Below are 7007 nucleotides of genomic sequence, written 5' to 3'. Positions count from 1 at the left end.
CTTCTATGCTCTTCCTGCAAACTCGAATGCCTCCTTCTTCTCCCCCTCGTAATCCCTCCTCCTCCTCCAACTTTGACTCAGCTGTTTCTGCTTCCATTCCCCGGTCCAGCCCACCTAGTCCTCCTGCCATGAGGCCCCACGTATGCCGGTGGGGAGGGAGTAACCAGCCCAACCATCAGTGGCATGTCCTAGTAAGGAGTATGATATAGTAGCCCCAGGCCCCACAAGTATTGGGAGATAATTGTTTCATAATTTTCTGCATCCAAACCTGAATTGATTACTAACCAGGATTAAGGGTTAAAATGCCCTAGGCATCAAGTTTCTGCTGGAACATTTTAGCCCCTTTCAGATCCAAATGTCAGTCAAGGCTTACATTGAAATGTAAATAGAGAAAGACTGAAGGCTCAGTAGGAGACCGGTCTCAAACCCAAGAAAAAGAAAAAAAAAAAAAAAGAAAGAAAAAGAGAGCAAAAGTCTTACCTGAACTCCAGCAAAAGTAATTCTACATATTTTTTGAGCTCGTGACTTTTTTGATCAGTTCTATTTTTTTTTTATTCAACTAGAGTTTTTGAATATCTGTTACATTGCAATGGAGATTCACCAATAAGTTTCAAGGTCTTTGATTTTGTGTTATGTGTATGTCGTGCTGTCTGATGTCATGTTTTGTCTGTATCAAAACTGAGCACTCCTAAAATTAAAATTTAAAAATGGATCCAAATACTTTTAATTCACGTGATTTAAAAAAGTTTAATTTAATTTGGGTAAACTAATAGAAGTAAAATGTCTTGAAAATAACTCGCAAGTCTTTAGGTGGTCAAATTAATAAAATGTTGATGTTAATAAAATGTTTAACATCAATTTTTCTAGGACTTTCCTTCAACAAGAAAAAGATGGCAAATACTGTTCAGGACACTTGTCTGATATCTTGGTTTTTACAAAATAAGTGAATTAGAGTTGACATGCATGGGATTACTCAAATGTGTTTGTAGAAACAATTGTTTTGTGTCATCACTAAACTAAAAACAAGGTTACTAAAAGTTATGTCCTAATAGGTATAATTCTATATACAAAGGGTTCTAAAAGTTTCAACTGTGTTTCAATTAGAGTACTAAACCAAAGTTTAATCTATATGGTAAAATGACATGGTAAAATAACAAGGATTTCTTAGAAACACTAATTTACTCTTAACTTTGTGTCTATTAAGTTTTATTCTTTAGAACAATTAGTCTTAAAAATAGGGGTTTATACAACTATGGTTAAGCAACTGTTAGAGTATTGTACTATGTTATAGAGTCTAAATTTTTCTTTAAAAACTAAATTTGGTAAGATAAGTGTCAAGGTAATTGTGAAATGGTCACTCTTTGTATATTAAATGTGTTCATATTTTCCAGGTATACAAGTTTTTAAAACAGGGAATTTATCAAGCTGCTATTCTCCAAACTAAACTTATCTGTAATGGTACCCAATCTCTCTTACCCTACCCTGAAGCAGTAGCTCAAGTAATCTTAAAGGCACTTAAATCATCTATCACAGTGTTTGGAATTCATCCAGCTACTATCATTATTCCCTATGATAAGCATCAACTTTCTTGGTTATGTAATTTCAGGGGTTAGATGCTCCACTCAAGCTAACTTTGATATTCACTATCCTAAACATCCTTATATACAATTTTGTAGTAATAATTCTGTAATATCCCTAAGAGTTACCAGACAACAACCTATTCCTAAGGCTCCTGTGATTTTCACTGATGGATCCAAAACAAGGACTGGAGCTATTTGTTATCAAGATAAAGTCCAAACATTCCTTTTCCCTAACTCTTCTGCTCAACAAACAGAACTCTTAACAGTTCTTGAAGTTTTTAAAATGTTCCCTAATATTCCATTCAATGTCTACTCAGATAGTTTATATGTAGTTCAAGCTCTCAATAACTTAGAATGTGCAGGGCTTATTGCCTCAAACTCTACTATTTTTCATCCTTTACGGACTTTAACGTGCACATCTCACCCTCAAAAATACTCTTTATAAACAAAAAGGGGGAATGGGGAGACCTTCAGGTCCCCTAAAGATAAACTTTCTCTTTGCCTCTTTATTTTAAAATTTTTAACTCTGGATAATGAGGGTCACTCTGCCGCTGAGAGACATGGCAATCATAAACAACATGATAGAGCGACGGTAAAATGGAAGGATGTTCTTACAGGACAATGGAATGGCCCGGACCCGGTGCTTTACTGGAGCCGCGACTCAGTTTGTGTGTTTCCACAGGATAAAACATCGCCTATCTGGGTTCCTGAGTGACTAACTCGACCAGTGCCAACGCTACCAACAAGTAACTCAGACCAACAAAATGAAGATGCTGAACATACTCCTGATGACCATGATGCTCGTAGCCTTTCCCCCCTTGAACTAACTTACAACCTCTTTTTAGTCTCTTAGGAAGAACAGTTCAATTATGTACCTTTCCACCTACCCCAGTTTGTGTGTTTCCCCCTTTTTAACTAAACAACTGCTTCTCTCAATTGTACTTCAGATTTATGCTATCTCTCTCAATGTTGGAATGCTTCTAGGTTCCCGCTGGCAGTCTTAATGTGTGTTCCTACCTTCCTACCAGTCCCAGTCTCTGTTACAGATGCAGAATTGCCAGTGTTACTATCAAGAAATAGGAGAGATTTTGGCATCACAGAGGCTGTGGTCACCACGGTAGCAGTCTCTGCAGCGGCAGCCTCAACCGCAGCAGCAGCATTGACACAACCACACAGACAGCAACAACAATCACTTGGCCGAAAATACAGCTGCAGCCTTACAGACTAAAGAGACCCTAAACCAACATCTAACAGCAGGCATACTCCTTGTAAATCAAAGAGTGGACTTACTACAAGAACAAGTGGATATCTTGCAAGAACTTTTGGGATTGGGATGTGTTTATCCTTTAAGAGCAGTGTGTGTCACCCCTATCTTATAATAACCTTAGCTCTGCAGCTATGTTATCTAACAATCTCTCTGTCTACCTTGCTGGTAATTGGTCATCTACGTTTGATAATTTAACCCGTCAGCTATGAACTGAAATACTCAGAGTCAATGCCACCAGGGTTCAAGTTGCATTGTTATCCGAGATGTTCTCTTTGTTACTTAAAGCCCTGGGATTGACAAAACAGTGGGCTGGAACAGTAGCTGTTCTGATTATTATCTGCTTAGGGATAGCCTATGTTATACGCAGCCAAATCAGAGCTCAGCAAGATGCCCGATGTCATCAACGGGCTATAGTACAGACTTTGACAGCCATTGAGACAGGCACATTCCCCCAAGTATGGCTAAGCATGCTGGACCAGTAGTCAAAGACGGGTAAGATCCGTGGAAATGCATACCAACCTAAGACAGGGTTCTGACACCTGGAGGTCAGAATTCCAATGACGGGTAAGTATGTAATTTGCCATGGACAACCTAAGACAGGCATGGTCCCAAGTCATCTTTTCTTTATTTAAAGAATAAGGGGGAGATGTCAGGGGCGGGCTCTGAAGACCCCAGAGCCACACCGTGGCCTGATCTCTAAGATGGCGCCTGGCAGCTTGCCAGACATAGCTGCACTCATATACAAGTTTTAGGAAGTAACTCTGGTTGGCTGTTGTACATGAGGCAATCCTGGTATCTGCCTGGAGACTGTTCCTTGATAGGCTGACTTTCCTGGTAGTCTACTCTCTGATAGGCTGATGTTCTCAATATAAGTCTGAGACTTGTGGAATAAAGCCCTTTTTTGGTTCCTGTGATCAAGAAGAGCATACGCGTTGTGATTGTCCCCGCGGGCAGTGGGCGATCAAAACAATGTAGATTCATAAGATAAATATATGTAAAATAATTAAAAACCCACTAATAATATACTTCCTCATGAATAATTTGCATTAAGGTCCTCATTAAAGATAGTATGAAGCCATAAAAAAAAAAAAAAACTCTACACCAAGAATACAAATAATCCATTCAACAAATGGGCTAAGGAAATTAACAAACACTTCACAGAAGAAGATCTACAAGCAATCAACAAACATATGAAAAAATGTTCAACATCTCTAGTAATAAGAGAAATGCAAATCAAAACCACCCTAAGATTCCATCTCACCCCAATTAGAATGGCGATTATCAAGAACACAAGCAACAAAAGTTATTGGCGCGGATGTGGGGGAAAAGGTACAGTCATACACTGCTGGTGGGGTTACAAATTAGTGCAGCCACTCTGGAAAGCAGTATGGACATTCCTCAGAAAGCTTGGAATGGAACCACCATTTGACCCAGCTATCCCACTCCTTGGCCTATACCCAAAGGACTTAAAATCAGCATACTATAGAGATACAGCCACGTCAATGTTCATAGCTGCTCAATTCACAATAGCCAGATTGTGGAACCAACCTAGATGTCCTTCAATTGATGAATGGATAAAGAAACTGTGATATATATATATATATATATATATATATATATATATATATACACACACACACACACACACACACACACACACAATGGAATATTACTCAGCCATAAAATGGATGAAATTGGAGAATAGCATGCTAAGTGAGATAAGCCTATCTCAAAAAACCAAAGGACAAATGATCTCGCTGATAAGCGGATGATGACACGTAATGGGGTGGGAGGTGTTAGTGTTAGTGTTAGGGTTAGGGTTAGGGTTAGGATTAGGGAGGGTGGCAAAAATGGAGGAAGGAAGGACTGTATAGAGGGAAAAGAGGGGTGGGAGGGGTAGTGGGAAGGGGGAAAAATAACAGAATGAATCAAACAACATTACCCTATGTAAATTTATGATTACACAGATAGTATGCCTTTACTCCATGTACAAACAGAGAAACAACATGTATCCCATTTGTTTACAATAATAAAAAAATTATTAACAACCAAAAAAACTTATAGATGTTGTGAAAACAATGTTTACGGGGAATTTTTAGTTGTAAATACTTATATTTTTAAAAAATAATCTCAAATTATATGAAAAAAAATGAGATTTTGATACATGATGCATCATGAGTGAACTTTGAAAACATTATAATGCTAGTAAAAGAAGCCTGACCCAAAAGGTCACCTATGATTCCAATTTTGTAAAATTTTCAGAACTTAGAAATACATACAGTCAGAGGGTAGATTAGTGGTTGCCAGGGGCTAGAGCAAGAGAAATGATTGCTATGACTGTGAGGTCTTTTTCTGAGATGATAAGAATGTTCTGGTATTAGACAACAGTGATAGACGCACAACTTTGTGAAATATTCTAAAACCCATTGAATAGTATGCTTATATAGTCACATACTTTATGGCTTTTGAATTATACCTCAATCATTTTTTAAAAGCATTATCTTATAAGTTTTCATGATATTGCCTGAGAAGATTTTGTTACAAAATCTATACACAGATTTTGATGCAAAATTTTCTCAGGAGATATCATGAAAACTTTTCTTTTGCAAATAAAATTTTCTTTATATTTTCCTAATACCTACTTCCTAAGCTTCATGAAGAAGGACTAAAAATATCAGATTTCAATTTATTTATTTATTATCATGCTTAAATCCCGTTTTTTCTTTATGGGTATTCAATGCCATAAAGACTACATTTTTTATTTTCATTGATTAAGAAATATTTATTGAGTGATTACTGTCAATTGGGTGTGTGACCATGCACAAAGATGTAGTCATAGTCTTTGTCTTCAAGGAGGATCATAAGGAATTTTTTGAATGAACAGAAAATAAATTTTAAAATGTGTTGAGTTAAAGATGTGTGAACTACTATGATCACACCTTCCCACTTACTTTCAGGTGTGTGCACAAACTCTTCCTTCTCTAGGGTTACTTCGGATTACCATGCCTGTTCCCTAAATTCAATTTCATGTTTCATACAAGATCTGTTTCACTTAAAACAGATGCTCAAATATATATGTATATGTAAAAGCTAGAGAACTTGAAGAGACTCTTATTACAACCATAAATTCACATACATGTTATTAACCTAAAATTTTAGCTTTTCCCAGATCCAATTACAAAATCTTATCTGAGAATCTTGACCTGGAAAGTAAAAATTCACAAGGATATTTTACCTAATAGATGTAAACATAGTGATCATTTTATCAAGATGCTTACATTTAAATAGGCACAAAAGCACACATCAGGAACTAAGAAATATCTTACGATCACATAGCATATTGAAAGCAATATTGACCTAGAAATTTACCAAAGTCAATACAAATTCCAGTTTTGCTCCTTATGGTGTGAGATGGAAAACTCACTGAAGTTCCCAAAATTTCATGTGTCTTATCTGTCACTGAGGACAAGGGGTCCCCTTACTTGTCAAACTGGACATAGACAATCCTCACACCCCACTCCACAGTTCATCCATAGATGGGATCCCTCTAATCCTCATTCTGTCTGTTCTTCTAGCCTCCTTGGATTTTTAGGATTCTCAAAAATCTCCTGCTGGCTTTTTTGGACACTGGCATATTTTAAGAGTTTGGGTTTGACTCATTTCGCCCAGTTTCAGCAGCTCCTCCATTTCACCTTCCCCCACTGCCTTGTATATGGACTTCTGTTCAGCCATCATCCCTCCCACTGTCCTCACTCATGCCCAAAGAGTTCATCCTCTGAGAAGTAGAAGAGATTTTGACAATAACACTCACTGCCAGGTTCCTGAGTTAGTCAACTTTCCCTTAATGTAACAAATACCTGAGATAAATATCTTATAAAGAGAAAAGAGGTATTTTGGATCACAGTTTTAGAGGTTCTAGTCCATGATTGGTTGGCCCTGTTTCTTTGGGACCTGTAGCAGGGCAGCACATCTTGGTAGAGAGCATGTGGAGGAGCATGGTTATTTACCCCATGACCAGAATACAAAAGTGAGAGAAAGAAGAGACCAGGGCCAGGCACAGTGGCACGTGCTGGTAATCCCAGTGGCTACAGAGGCTGAGGCAGGAGGATCGCGAGTTCAAAACCAGCCTCAGCAACTTAGTGAGGCACTTGGCAACTTAG

Source organism: Sciurus carolinensis, chromosome 1 (genome assembly GCF_902686445.1).
Source record: "Sciurus carolinensis chromosome 1, mSciCar1.2, whole genome shotgun sequence".
Taxonomy (NCBI): domain Eukaryota; kingdom Metazoa; phylum Chordata; class Mammalia; order Rodentia; family Sciuridae; genus Sciurus; species Sciurus carolinensis.
Note: the sequence above shows the minus strand (reverse complement) of the source record.